Below are 16172 nucleotides of genomic sequence, written 5' to 3' on the forward strand. Positions count from 1 at the left end.
CTTTTGTCTCAGCATACACACAAAAAGAGTACAATCTGCTTCAGCCTTTGCACACCCTGTGCAGTGTCACCCCATTCCCTGGAAAGGCCAGAAGGTACCCCCTCCAGTACCTCTCCAGACCGATGATGCCCCTTACACTTACTGGAGTCTTGGATGTCAGCGTCTGTCACTCTTGCTTGCTCCTGGCTGGAATAGGTGTGTCTATGGCCTGAGTTTAATAAACATTTAGAGAAGAGTTACTACCATAAATCTTTAGACACTTTCAAAATGTTGAAGAGATGGAAACTCTCCCTAATTACCTTCTATGAAGCTTACATCATGCTCGTTACCAAAGCTAACAGGAGATAACCACACAAGAAAGAAAACAACAAACCCAATCACATTGATGCAAAAATCTTAAAAAACAGTTAGCAAAACTATTACAAACAAACACATCAAATTAATTTATAGCATAGCCAAGTTGATTTCATCACAGGAATGAAAGGATGCTTAAATTATATATGCAAATCAATGGGACATCAGGTAATAAGGTAGAATAAAACACAATGTTCATATCAATTGATGCAGAGAAACCTATTTGACAAAATCTAACACCCAATTCATGATTAAAACCCTCAGCAAAATATGTATGGAAGGAATCTTCCTCAAGATAGTAATAGCTATCTAAATAAACATTATAGCATAACAATATTTTCCTAATGGTAAAAACTGAAAATAGTTCAACTAAGCAGGCCACTGTACAAGAAGGTACATTGTAGTCACTCTTATTCAACATAGTCTTAGAAGCCCAGAATAGCAATTAGACAATAAAAGGAAACCAAAGAAATCCAAATAGAAGATTGAATGAGGAAGTCAAACTATCTGTATTTGCAGACAACATGATATGTACATCAAAGAATCCCAAAGAGTCCACAGAAAAATCTCCTTAGAAACAATAAACCAATGCAGAAAAATAGCAAGCAGCAAAGATCAATACACAGAGAGAATTGTATTCTTTATACAAAAACAACTCAGAGAGAGGAAAGCGACCAAAGAGTCTATCTATTTAAAATAGTGTTCAAAACATTCCAAGTACCTAGAAATCAGGCCTAATACAGAGAGGTAAGAGACCTATAACCACGAAAACTTTATAACACTTTTGAAAAAAATTGAAGACCTATCAACATAGAAAACTGCCACACGCATACATAAAACCTTTAGAAGAGCTCAGCCACCAGATGTCACCTCAGATTTTCCTGGCGGTGACGAACTGAAATAACCCCACAGGGTTCCCTCGAAAGGCCCTCTGTGGATACCTTTTTCCCGCTGACGTGAATGGTTGAGGGAATTTCCTAAGAGATGTTTGGCATTACATTTTCGGTCATTGTTTGGCTATCCTTTGTAAATATCAGGCAAAATTGTGGCCTCTATCAAGTAATTGGGCTCAGGGACATGCCAGCACTAATGATTACCTAAGACAATGTTTTTTCTCTTTTTCAATATGTCCTTGTAGCTGCAGTCTCTGGGTATCAAGGGCGAATGCAGATCTCTGGGCTATTGACTCTCCTTTAGAAATATGAAAAACACATTTTAGGGGATTTGGCTTCATCCTTTACTTGACCTCTAAAAACAATAGAGCCCAGCTCAGTGAAGACCCAAGTTCCTAGATATTTCCCTACTTCTTCCTAATCCTGATTTTGCATTTGAGAGTAAGCTTGCAAAGAGCTGCCTTAAGTTGTAACTTTCTCCTTTGTAACTTAGAATTTTTACAGTCACACCCATAGCTTAGGTATTGTCACTGCTGTACTTTGCTTTGTGATTATAATTATTCTCCTCTACACCTATGGCTAGTTTTTACTCCTATAAATTCCCCTGCTCAAAAAATTAAACTTGTCGCATCCTGCCAGAAAACGTGTGAGACCCCCACATACTCTTTGTGTGGCATCATTAATTTTATCTTTTCATATTAGGGCCAATGGTGATACCCGTTTTTCTTCTCGTGAAGTGATTTTGCTCCCAACAGAGATGCTGAGATGCCTAAGATGCAAGACACCTGCAGCAGAAAAAACATTCCATGCTCATGATTGGAAGAATCAATATATCAAAATAACGATCTTAACTCACACTACCATATAGATTGAAGGCAATCGCTATCCAAATTTTGATAAAAAAAATTTGTTTTTGGTTTTTGGGTCACACCTAGCAGCTTGGCTCTATGCTCAGAAATTGCTCCTGGCAGGCTTAGGGGAACCATATGGGATGCCGGCATGAATCACTGTCCTTCTGCATGCAAGGTAAATGCCCTACCTCCATGCTATCTCTCCAGCCCCGAAATTTTGATAAAATTCTTAATAGACTAAGAAAAAATTATTATAAAGTTTGTGTGGAATTCTAAAAGACTTATGATAGCCCAATCCATATTGAAAAACAAGAAACTTGGAGGAATCTTTCTTGAAGCTCTACTACAGTCATAGTGATTAAAACAGCATATTATTTGAACAAAGACAGAGTTTTAGACCAATTTGTCAGAATAGAATATCCAGTGACAAACTGACAAATATAAGGTCAATTAATCTTTATAAAAGAGCCAAGAAATTAAAATGGAATAAAGACAGTCTCTTCAACAAATGGTGTTGGAACAATTGAGTAACAACATATAAGAAAAGCCAGACTGCTCCAGAGGAGCCAGGAGAGAAATAGGAACTGAGGGAGAAGCCCTCAGATCACACACTGAACAGGGAGAACCAGATCTCCCAGATCATACCTGGGTATCAAATGTCCTAGATTAAGTATGTGAGGGAATCAGAGTTGGTACCTGGAGTTTTGTCCCAAGTTAAGCAACTTCAAAGGATTCTGTTAACATATTCTGTTATTTCAAGGACATGTTGGCTATTGTACTAAAAAGCAGAATTCTTCTGAAAAATCCTGCAGTTTCTGAACAAATTATCATTTCTAACAGGCAGAAAAATGAGTAACTCAACTCTCTTTCATGCTTCCACACTCATTGCTGGCTGGAGAAGTGGGTAAACCAGATCTTCTCTTTAACCATATCACAAGCCAAATGGCTAAGGTCACTATACATTCTATTCATCAAAAAATCCGGCAACTAACCATCAGCTTCCAAAGAGTTCCCAAGAGTTGATGTGTGGGTCTGGAGAGATAGCATGGCGGTAGGGCATTTGCCTTCCATGTAGAAGGACGGTGGTTGGAATCCCGGCATCCCATGTGGTCCCCTGAGCCTGCCAGGATCGATTTCTGAGCATAGAGCCAGGAATAGCTACTGAGCGCTGCCGGGTTGATCCAAAAACAAACAAACAAACAAACAAAAGAGTTGATGTGCATAAACTTTAGAATTTTACCTTGAAGGTAAGTTTTAACCAGCATTACTGTGAGCAGAGAAGTGATGGACAAGATCAGGGAACTGAAAGCAATATTTGACACACTTTCTGCACCCACTGGTGCTGTGTCCTGCCCGGCAGTGGTCAGACTTGAAGGTTCCACCCAGGCTGCAGGTCAGTGGTTATCAGCTTTTCCACTCTGGCAACCCATGGGCTGGGGTGAAGACTACTGAGTTCCACTCAAATGCCCAGCACTCTGAAGACTGATTCACTGTAGGAATCCCTGAACACCAAAAGCGCTGTCAAGAAGCATCACTCTAAAACAAAGAACTGCACCTGCACCTTTGAATTGTATTTTCATGTCCCTGGAAGTGGTATCGCTGGATCATATGGGAGTTCAACTTTTTAGGAATCTCCATATTGTTTTCCATAAAGACTGGACTAAATAGCATTCCCACCAGCAGTAAATGAGAGTTCTTTTTTCTCCACATCCCTGCCAGTACAGATTGTTCTTGTTCTTTGTAATGTGTGCCAGTCTCTGTGGCGTGAGATAGTAACTCTTCATTGTTTTGATTTGCATCTCCCTGATGATTAGTGATGAGGAGCATTTTTTCATGTGCCTTTTTGCCATATGTATTTGTTCTTTGAGAAATTGTTCATTTCTTCTCCCCATTGTTTGATGGGGTTAGATATTTTTCTTGTTAGGTTCTGTCAGTCCCTTGTATATCTTCAATATTATTATGTAGTCATCAGAAAAGAAGTCGTGAAATTTTCCTATAGATGGATGGACATGGAATCTATTATGCTGAATAAAATAAGTCAGAGGAGAGAGATAGACACAGAATAGTCTCACTCATCTATAGATTTTAAGAAAAATAAGACATTATTGTAATAATGTCCAGAGACGATAGAGATGAGGGCTGGAAGGATCAACTCACAATATGAAGATCACCACACAGAGTGGTAAATGCAGTTAGAGAAATAACTATACTGACAACTATCATAATATGTGAATGAATGAGGTTAGTAGTAGAAAGCCTTATTTTGGATACAGCTGGGGGAGAAGAAAAATGGGGGCATTGGTAATGGGAATGTTGCACTGGTGAAGAGGGGTATTCTTTATCTGACTGAAACCCAACTATAATCATGTCTATAATCAAGGTGCTTAAATATACTTAAAAAAACTGCATCTTATCAACCATATTCCATCTCAGAATCTCCAAGAAACAGCCATTCATCGAACTTTTTAAACAGGGGCCAGTTCACTGTTCCTCAGACCATTGGAGGGTCTGACTATAGTAAAATCAAAACTTATGAATGAATTCTTATGCACACTGCATATATCTTATTTTGCAATGAAGAAACAAAACAGATACAAATACAATATGTGGCCCATGAGCCATAGTTTGAGGACCACTGAAACAATCATTGATCCCAGTGGCAGATTTTGTGCACACTTCACAGCACAGGCAGAATGTGCCAAAAGCTTGGGAAGCCAAATGGGTCTGTTGAAAGAAGAGAATGTGTGTGTAAGGTTTGAAAAGTGTCATATGATTCTGATACAACCTTCACTTCACCTTTGATGTTGAAAACAACTGCAAGAAACTATTAAATCCTATGTAGGAAATGAATTTGTTCATTCTGGTATGAAAATCAAATTCTTCAAAGATAGAGCCATAGTGTAGTGGGGAGGGCCTTTGCATTGCATACAGCAGATCCAGATTCAATTCCTAGCATCCCATTTGGTCAATCAGATGATGAGGACTTGCTGAGTACAGAGCCAGGAGTCTCCCCTGAGCACTGCTGTGTGTGGCACATAAACACAAAAGAAAAGAAAAACATGTATCTCTTCTTCTTGAGACTTAGATGGAACCACTTGACTAAGTTCCCATGAAATGAACGTTTCATTACTCTGTATATTTTGGAACAGTAAAGTGTGGCTTTCAGCCACTTTTGAAGTCCCATCATCCTGAGGGCTAAAGGAACTTCAGAGTCTGTGCAATGATCCAAATGAGAGTTTCTCAAGCACCCTTGGTCTGAGTATAGCGAGGAGAAGGAAAGAAATTTAGTGGAGGGGGAGAATCACAAATATGAATTGATGGGAGCTAAGGCCAAGCAGTCTCAGGTGGAGAAAAAGGACAGAATCAAATATCCAAGCCACAATCAACAATGGAATCAAGAGACCGCATGTCAATGATCTAAACTTAAAATGGTCCTGGTTATACTGGGTGGGAGGCAGAGGGTGGTGGTAGTATGAGGCACACTGTTAGAACATTGGTAGCTGTATTTTAAATTAAATACTTGTATTATCTAGATGGTATTTAAATCAACATTATTTTATATTCAGAAATATAAAAATCTTCCAGAAAAAATATTTGACCACTCCTGGGGTGTTCAGGCTTTCCTCCTTTATCTGTAGTAATAAATCACATCTGACATGGATCACTCACGAAATTCTATGAGGTTTCTGGGATAAGACCCATGTTAGTAGCCTGCCATGCAAACGCACTACTTGCTGTATTTTACTCTGGCCATTTCTAGAGAATAAATAAGTAAATAAATAGATAAATTATTTAAAATTAAATGTTAACAAAGAGGGAATGCTATGGACATCCTGTGTCTCAGCAATTCTCGTGGGTCATAGCACTACACAATAGAAAAGCAGGAGCACAAGCAGCCAAATATGAAATATGAAATAAATGAAACCACACGGAGAATGCAGGGTCAACACGTTTCTGGCAGGAGTGTGACAAGTTTAATTTTTTGAGCAGGGGAATTTATAGGGGTAAAATTAGCCACAGGTAAGAATAATTGTAATCACAAAGCCTAGTACAACAATAACAATGCCTAAGTTATGCTATGGGTGTGACTAAAAATTTTAAGTTACAAGAGAGAAGGTCACAGTTCAAGGTTAACTCTTAGCAAACTTGCTTTAAATGCAAAATCAGGATTAGGAGAAAATGGGAAATATCTAGAAACTTGGTCTTTCTAGGCTGGACTCTATTGTTTTAGAGGTTAAATGAAGGGAGGTACCAAATCCCCAGGAATGAGCTTCCATATTTCTAAAGAAGGGTCAAAAGTCAAAATCTGTATTCTGGTTATGCCCTTGATTGCCAGAAGCTGCAGCTGCAAAGGACATATTTGAAAAGGAGAGAAAAATTGTCTTTGCTTTTAGGGATGACTATATCAAGAAAACAGGGTTCTCAAATAAACTTTGGTGCTGGAATTTCTGAGCCAAATTATTTGATAGAGGCTATTATTTTGCCTGATATAGACAAAGGAGAGATAATCAAATACTGGCTGAAAATGTAATGCCAGGCATCTCTTTGGAAATTCCTCAACCATCCATGCAGGGGAAAAAGGCGTCCACAGCAGGCCTTTTGAGGAACCCCATGGGGGTTAAATTAGTTCTACCCACCAGAAAAATCTGAGCATATAACTGGTGAGCTTAGACATGCCCTGACAAGGGAAATACGTTTGGCTTAACTATTCTTTTTTCTTTCTTTTCTTTCTTTCTTTCTTTCTTTCTTTCTTTCTTTCTTTCTTTCTTTCTTTTCTTTCTTTTTCTTTCTTTCTTTCTTTCTTTCTTCTTTCTTTCTTTCTTTCTCTTCTTTCTTTCTTTCTTTCTTTCTTTCTTTCTTTCTTTCTTTCTTTCTTCTTTCTTTCTTTCTTTCTTTCTTTCTTTCTTTTTTTCTTTCTTTCTTTCTTTCTTTCTTTCTTTCTTTCTTTCTTTCTTTCTTTCTTTCTTTCTTTCTTTTCTTTCTTTCTTTCTTTCTTCTTTCTTTTTCTTTCTTTCTTTTTTTGGTTTTTGGGTCACACTTGGCGGTGCTCAGGGGTTACTCCTGGCTGTCTACTCAGAAATAGTTTCTGGCAGGCGCAGGGGACCATATGGGACACCAGGATTTGAACCAACCACCTTTGGTCCTGGATCGGCTGCTTGCAAGGCAAACGCCGCTGTGCTATCTCTCCGGGCCCCGGCTTAACTATTCTTTATGAAAAATAAATTCTCAGAAAATTGAAATTATTACAAATTAAGTTATATGCAACAATTTTAGCAGGGCCGGAGAGATAGCACAGTGATAGGGCATTTGCCTTGAACGTGAGGGACCCAGGTTCAATCCCTGGCATTCCATATGGTCCCCTGTACCTGCCAGGAGCAATTTCTGAGCACAGAGCCAGGAGGAGCCCCTGTGTGCTGCCGAGTGTGACCCAAAAACAAAAACAAAAAGACATTTTATAAATCCCTGGACATCTGGAAATTGTGTATCAGATTAAAGGAGGACTATATACTAGCCATGGAATTGATCTTCAAACAAGATTTTTTTATTATAAAATCTGTATTTAAGTACCATTATTACAAGCATGATTGTAGTTGGGTTTCAGTCATAAACAGAACCACCAGTGCAACATTGCAACAACCGATGCCCCCTATCTCCATCCTACCCCACCCCTGCCAGTATTTGATACAGGCATTCTACTTCTCTCATTAAATAGCTTTGTCATGCTAGTTGTTAGTGTAGCTATTTCCCTAACAGCATTCTCTTTGTGGAGAGCTTCATATTGTGGGCCGGTCCTTCATTGCTTCCCTCTATTGTCTCTGGAATTATTACAGAAATGTCTTTACTTTTTATTTTAAAACCCATAAATGAGTGAGACTATTCTGTGTCTATCTCTCTCTGACTTATTTCATAATCATTCCATATATATCCATATATAGAAAAATTTCATGACTTAATCTCTCCTGATGGCTGCATAATATTCCATTGTGTATATGTACCACAGCTTCTTTAGCTGTTAAAAGGCATCTTGGTCTTTTCCAGAGTCTGGCTATGGTCAATAGCACTGCAATTAATATAGGTGTGAGGAAGGCATTTTTGTATTGTAATTTTGTGTTCATAGGGTATATTCCTAGGAGTGGTATATCCCTGGGAGTGCATCATTGGTCAGCTTTTCAGTTTTTTGAGGACTCCCCATATTGTTTTTTTTTTTGTTGTTTTTTTGTTGTTGTTTTTTTTTTGTGGCTTTTGGATCACACCCAGCAGTGCTCAGGGGTTTTTCCTGGCTCTGTGCTCAGAAACTGCTCCTGGCAGGCATGGGGGACCATATGGGATGCCGGGATTTGAACCGATGACCTTCTGCATGAAAGGTAAACGGCTTACCTCCATGCCATCTCTCCGGCCCCATCCATATTGTTTTCAATAAAAGCTACTAGATGGCATTCCTTACCAGCAGTAAATAAGAGTTTCTTTCTCTACACAATACCACAGCACTGCTTGTTCTTGTTCTTTGTGATGTGTGCCAATCTTTTTGGTGTGAGATGTTACCTCATTGTAGCTTTAATTTGCATCTTCCTGATGATTAGTGATGTGGAGCATTTTTTTTTTCATGTGTCTTCTGGCTATTTGTATTTCTTCTTTAAAAAAGTGTCTGTTCATTTCTTCCCATTTTTAATGGGATTAGATGTTTTTGCTTGTAAAGTTTTGTCAATGCCTTGTATATTTTGGATATTAGCCCCTATCTGATAGTTATAGAGTAATAAATTTCTCCCATTCAGTAGGTGGCTCTTGTATCCTAGGCACTATATCCTTTGAGGTACCAAAGAGTCTCAGCTTAATATATTCCCAACTGTTTATCTCTGCTTCCACTTGTTTGGAGAATGCAGTTTACTCCTTGAAGATGCCTTTAGTCTCAATATCATGGAGTGTTTTGCCTAAGTGTTGTTCTATATACCTTATGGTTTCAGATCTGATATCAAGGTCTTTAATCCATTTAGATTTTAACTTCATACATGGTGTTAGCTGGGGGTCTGAGTTCATGTTTTTGTAAGTGGCTAACCAGTTGTGCCAACACCCCTTGTTGAAGAGACTTTCTTTGCTCCATTTTGGATTTCTTGCCTCTTTATCAAATATTAGTTGATTGTATGCCTAAGGAACATTGTCTGAGTGCTCAAGTCTATTCCACTGATCTGAAGGTATGTCTTTATCCCAATACCATGCTATTTTGATAATTATTGCTTTGTAATACAGTTTAAAATTGAGGAAAGTAATGCCTTCCATATTCCTTTTACCAACTATTGCTTTAGCTATTTGTGGGTGTTTATTTTTCCAAATAAATTTTGCGAGTGTTTGATCCACTTTTTTAAAGAATGTCATAAATATCTTTAAAGGAATTGCATTAAATCTGTATAATGCTTTGGGGAGTACTGACATTTTAATGATGTTAATCCTTCCAATCCATGAGCAGTGTGTGTGTTTCCATTTCCATGTGTCCTCTCTTATTTCTTGAAGTAGGCTTTTGTTGTTTTCTTTGTATAGATCCTTCACTTCTTTAGTTAAGTTGACTCCAAGATATTTCACTTTGTGTGACATTAATGTGAATAGGGTTTTTTAAATGCCCATTTCTTCTCTATCATTATTGGTGTATAAGAAGGCCATTGATTTTTGTGTGTGTTAATTTTGTAGCCTTCCCCTTTGCTATATGAATCTATTGTTTCTAGAAGCTTTTGGTAGAGTCTTTAAGATTTTCTAAATATACTATGTCATCTGCAAATGGAGAGCTTGACTTCTTCCTTTTCTATCTGGATGCCCTTGTTATATTTTTCTTGCCTGATTGCTATAGCAAGTACTTCTTGTACTATGTTGAATAGAAGTGGTGATAGAGGACAGTCTTGTCTTGTACCATATTTTAGAAGAAAGGCTTTAAGTTTTTCTCTATTGAGGATAAAATTTGCTGTTCATTTGTGGTAGATGGCCTTAAATATATAGAAATAAGTTTCTTTCATCCCCATCTTGATGAGAGTTTTAACAAAAATGGGTAGTTGGACCTAGATAAGACCATCCTAACCAAATTTTGAGTATGGGTACCCAAAGTGCTTTTTCAGTCAGATGAAAAAAAGTGAATGCAATTTCAAGAAAAAACAAAGGCAGGGAATATCAATGAGCATTGAGTCATTTTGGTGTCCTGATATGCACCAGGGTTTGGAGCAATATTGGAAATGCACTCTGTTGCACCAATCAAACATGGGCATCTTCTGACAGAAATTGCAATGAAAGCACTGAAAGAATTTTATCTGAAGAAGAGTGAGTTTAGCAAGATTGTATCAGCTGCCTAATTAAAGAAAGGCAAAGAAGTCATATAAACTTGTTTTCTAGTGCTTTCAGAAAAGGTTAAGCAGGGTGTTTGTAGTCAGGTGAAAAATTTTTTTCTTTATTTAAACATCTTGATTACATATATAATTGTGATTAGGTTTCTGTCATGTAAATGACACCCCCATTCACCAGTACAACATTCCCACCACCAATGTCCCAAATCTCCCTCCATCCCACCCCACCCCCACCTGTACTCTAGACAGGCTTTCAAGTTTCCTCATTCATTCACATGATTATGGTAGTTCTCAGTGTAGTTATTTCTATAACTCTACTCTAAACTCTGTAGTGAGCTTCATAAAGTGAGCTGGAAGTTCCAGCCCTCCTCTCATTGTCTCTGAGTATTGTTGAAAAATGACTTTTATTTTTCTTAAAACCCGTAGATGAGTGAGACTATTCTGCGTCTCTTTCTCCCTCTGACTTATTTCACTCAGTATGATATATTCTATGTACATCCATATATAGGAAATTTTCATGACTTTATTTCTCCTGACGGCTGCATAATAGTCCATTGTGTATATGTACCACAGTTTCTTTAGCCATTCATCTGTCGAAGGGCATCTTGCTTGTTTCCAGAGCCTGGATATTGTGAATAGTGCTGCAATAAATATAGGTGTGAGGAAGGGGTTTTTGTGTTGTATTCTTGTGTTTTTAGGATATATCCCTAGGAGTGGAATATCTGGATAGAATGGGAGCTCAATTTCCAGATTTTGGAGGAATCTCCATATCGCTTTTCATAGAGGTTGGACTAGACAGCATTCCCACCAGCAGTGGATAAGAGTTTCTTTCTCTCCACATCCCCGCCAGCACTGATTGTTCTCATTCATTGTGATGTGCCCCAATCTCTGTGGTGTGAGGTGGTGTCTCATTGTTTTTTGGTTTGCATTTCCCTCATGATCAGTGACGAGGAGCATTTTTTTTCTTGTGCCTTTTGGCCATTTGTATTTCTTTTTATCAAAGTGTCTGTCCATTTCTTCTCCCCATTTTTTGATGGGATTAGATTTTTTTCTTGTAAAGTTCTGTCAGTGACCTGTATATTTTAGATATTAGCCCTTTACCTGATGGGTATTGGGTGAATAGTTTCTCCCACAAGGTGGGTGGATCTTGTATCTGGGCACTATTTCCTTTGAGGTGCAGAAGCTTCTAACATTAATATATTCCCATCTGTTTATCTCTGCTTCAACTTGTTTGGAAAATGCAGTTTCCTCCTTGAAGATGCCTTTAGTATCAATATCATGGAGTGATTTTTACCTATGTGTTGTTCTATATACCTTATGATACAAAGAACTTTAATCCATTGGGATTTTACCTTCATGCATGATGTTAACTGGGGGATCTATGTTCGCTTTGTTGCAAGTGGCTAACCAGTTCTGCAGAACCACTTGTTGAAAAGGTTTTCCCTGCTCCACTTTGGATTTCTTGCTCCTTTGTCAAAAATTAGGTGATTGTATGTCTGGGGGACAATGTCTGAAAACTCAAGCCTATACCACTGATCTGAGGGTCTGTCTTTATTCCAATACCATGCTGTTTTAATAACTATTGCTTTGTAGTGCAGTTTAAAGTTGGGGAAAGTAATGCCTCCCATTTTCCTTTTTCCTAGGAGTGCTTTAGTTATTCGAGGATGTTTATTGTTCCAGATGAACTTCATAAGTGTTGGATTCACTTCTTTGAAGAATGTCATGGGTATATTTAAGGGGATCGCATTAAATCTGTATAATGCTTTGGGGAGTATTACCATTTTAATTATGTTAATCCTGCCAACCCATGAGTAGGGTATGTGTTTCCATTTCCGTGTATCCTCTCATTTCTTGGAGCAGGGCTTTATCGTTTTCTTTGTATAGTTCCTTAACGTCTTTGGTCAAGTTGACTTGACCAAATATTTGTGGTTTGAGTTTGTGTGGTGGTATTGTGAATGGGATTGCCTTCTTGACTTCCTTCTCTTCCTTCTCATTATTGGTGTATAAAAAGGCCATTGATTTCTGTGTGTTAATTTTGTAGCCTGCCACCTTGCTATATGAGTCTATTGTTTCTAGAAGCTTTTTGGTAGAGTCTTTAGGGCTTTCTAATTAGAGTATCATGTCCTCTGCAAACAATGAGAGCTTGATTCTTCCTTTCCTATCTGGATTCCCTTGATATCTTTTTCTTGTCTAATCACTATAGCAAGAACTTCCAGTACTATGTTGAAAAGAAGTGGTGAGAGCAGACAGCCTTGCTGGTACCAGAATTTAGAGGAAAGACTTTTTGTTTTTCTCCATTGAAGATAATTTTTGCCATTGGCTTGTGGTAGATGGCTTCAACTAGATTGAGAAAGGTTCTTTCCATTCCCATCTTGCTGAGAGTTTTGATCAAGAATGGGTGTTGGACCTTATCAAATGCCTTCTCTGCATCTATTGATATGATCATGTGATTTTTATTTTTCTTCTTGTTGATGTTGTGTATGATGTTGATAGATTTATGGATGTTAAATCATCCTTGCATTCCTGGGATGAAACCTACTGGGTCATAGTGTATGATCATCTTCATGATGCATTCGATCCTATTTGCCAGGATTTTGTTGAAAATCTTTTCATCAGCATTGATCAGGGATATTGGTCTGTAATTTTCTTTTTTGGCAGCATCTCTGTCTGGTTTTGGTATCAAGGTGATGTTGGCTTCATAAAAGCTTTTTGGGAGTGTTCCCGTTTTTTCAATTTCATGGAAGAGCCTGGCTAGCATTGGTAGTAGCTCCTCTTGAAAGATTTGAAAAAATTCATTAGGAAAGCCATCTGGGCCTGGGCTTTTCTTTTTGGGCATATGTTTGATTACAGTTTCAATTTTCTCAGTAGTGATGGGGTATTTAGATATACTATATCCTCCTTACTTAAATGTGGAAGGTTATAAGTGTCCAAGAATTTTTCCATTTCTTCTAGGTTCTCATGTTTAGTAGCTTAATGTTTCTCAAAGTAGTCTCTGATTACCCGTTAGATCTCTGCAATATCCGTCATGATCTCCCCCTTTTCATTTCTAATATGGGCTATCAGATTTCTCTCTTTTTTTTTTTTGCCAATAGTCTATCAATCTTGTTTATTTTTTCAAAGAACCAACTTCTGCTTTCATTGATCTTTCAGATTGTTTTTTGGTTTTCCACTTCATTGAGTTCTGCTTTCAGCTTTGTTATTTCCTTCTGTCTCCCTATTTTTTGTTTCTTTTGTTGGTTATTTTCTATTTTTTTGAGCTGCATCATTAAGTTATTCAGTAAGCGCCTTCTTCCTTTCTGATGTGTGCTTGTAGAGCTATAAATTTTTCTCTCAGGACCGCTTTTGCTGTGTCCCATAGATTCTGGTAGTTTGTGTCTTTATTATCATTTGTTTCCAGGAAAGTTTTGTTTTTTCTTTTTGATTTCATCTCGGACCCACTGGTTGTTCACTAGCAGGGTGTCTAATTTCCAATTGTTAAAGTTTATCTTCTGTGTGGCTTTGTAGTTTACATCTAATTTTAGAGCCTTGTGGTCAGCAAAGGTAGCCTGCAAGATTTCCATTCTCTTGATTTTATGGAGGTATGTTTTATGTGTCAGCATGTCGTCTATACTGAAGAATAATCCATGTACATTGGAGAAGAATGTGTATCCATGTTTTTTGGGATGGAGTGTCCTATATGTATCTACTAGTCCTCTTTCTTCCATTACTCTTTTCAGGGCTAGTATGTTTTTGTTGGGTATCAGTCTGGTTGACCATTCAAGTGTTGATAGGGCCGTGTTGAGATCTCCCACAATTATTGTGTAATTATTGATTTCTTTTTTCATATTTGTCAGTAATTGTATTAGACAATTTGCTAGTTTCTCATTGGGTGCATATATGTTTAATAGTCTGATTTCTTCCTGTTGCACTTATCCCTTGATTAGTACGTAGTGTCCATGTTTGTCCCTTACCACTTTTCTGAGTATAAAGTTGTTGTCATCAGAAATTAATATGGCCACCCCAGCTTTTTTGAGGGTGTTGGTTGCTTGGATGATTTTCCTTCAGCCTTTGATTTTGAGTCTATGGTTGTTCTGGCTACTCATATGTATTTTTTGTAGGCATCAGAAGGTTAGATTCATCTTTTTGACCCATTTTGCCACTCTGTGTCTTTTAATTGGTGAATTTAGTCCACTGACATTGAGGGAGATGATTGTCATAGGATTTAATGTCATCTTTGTAAATAAGTTTGCTGTGTTTGTTGGTCTCCCTCTCTTAGAGTAGACCTGTCAATTTTTCCTTTAATACTGGTTCATCACCTGTGAAGTTTCTGAGCTGTTGTTTATTTATGAAGCTATGTATTCTTCCTTCAAACATGAACCTGTGTTGGGCTGGGTGCAATATTCTTGGTGAGGCATCCAATTCATTCTGTCTTGTCACAATATTCCACCACTGTCTTCTGGCCTTGAAAGTTTCTTGTGACATGTTTGCTGTAAGTTTTAGGGATTCTCCTTTGAATGTAATTTTTCTTTTTGATCTTGCTGCTTTTAGTATTCTGTCTCTACCTGTGGGATTTGTCACGGTAACGAGGATGTGTCTTGGGGTGTTTTTCTTTGTGTCTCTTTTAGCTGGTACTGTTCGGGCATGCAGGTTTTGATTGCATGTTGTCTTTAACTCTGGGAGTATCTCTTTGATGATGTCTTTGACAGTTGATTCTTCCTGGAGATCTCCTACCTAGGTCTCTGGGACTCCAATGATTCTTATGTTGTTTCTGTTGAGTTTATCAAAGACTTCTATTTTTATCTGTTCACATTTCTTGAGTACTTTTTCCATTGCCTGATCATTTGTCTTAAGGTTCTTTTCCAATTTCTTCTGCTGTGTTAAGTTTTTTCTGCATCTCATCTTCCAGCACACTGATTCTGTCCTCAGCTGCTGTTACCCTGCTGTAGAGGCCATCCATTGAGTTTTTCAGTTGAGCTACCATGTTTTTCAGATCTTTTAATTCAGTTTGGAGTTTTCTGATTTCTGTCTTTGTGTTCTGTTCAGATCGATCTATGCTTTCTTTGAGATCTACAAACATCTTCCATATTTCTATTCTAAACTTTTTATCTGAGAGGTTAATCAGATGGTTGGAATTTTTTGGGTCATCTGAGCTATCATCTTCATTCTCTGTGCATGTTGTTTGCCTGTGATATTTCTGCATTGTCATGATTGTGGTGTGATTTTTTTCTCTGTGTTGTGGTGGGGTTCATGATTAGAAAGAGTGCATGGCCTCTAGGTGACAGTTTTTTGGGTGTGTGCAACGTTGGCCTCTAAGGAGAGCTTCAAGTACTCAGGAAAGAAAGACAGGCACAGCAAAGATTTCCCTGAAATCCTCAGATTAGTCAAATGCACAGAAGGGTGGAGCCTTCACAGGCCAGAGCGCTCAGCTCTTCCTGGCGACCCCCACAGCCAAACTTTACTCACTCCCTCATTGGGCAGGTTCAGGGTGCAGTTTTTTGGTGGTGCGCTCCCTAGGCCTCTGAGGAGGGCTTCAAGTATTCAGGAAAGACATATAGGCACAGCAAAGGTTTCCCTTGAAGTCCTCAGAGTCATCAAAGGCACAGTAGAGCAGAGCCTCCACAGGCCAGAGTGATCAGCTCTGCCTGGTGACCCCCACAGCCAGACTTTACTCACTCCCTTGCTGGGCAGCTTCCGGGTGCAGTTTGTTTTTTTGTTTGTTTGTTTGTTTGTTTGTTTGTTTTGGGGGGGGTGCACTCCCTAAGCCTCTGAGGAGA

At 38.3% G+C, this 16172-nt stretch overlaps 1 protein-coding gene across 1 annotated transcript in view; it reads right to left on the reverse strand.

Moving 5' to 3' along the window:
* The window catches only part of PPP3CA (protein phosphatase 3 catalytic subunit alpha), a 1090725-nt gene that overhangs the window by 705788 nt on the left and 368765 nt on the right, over window positions 1-16172 (reverse strand). The gene's annotated exons all lie outside the window — the stretch shown is intronic.

The sequence above is a fragment of the Suncus etruscus genome, chromosome 14 (assembly GCF_024139225.1).
Source record: "Suncus etruscus isolate mSunEtr1 chromosome 14, mSunEtr1.pri.cur, whole genome shotgun sequence".
NCBI classification, from domain to species: domain Eukaryota; kingdom Metazoa; phylum Chordata; class Mammalia; order Eulipotyphla; family Soricidae; genus Suncus; species Suncus etruscus.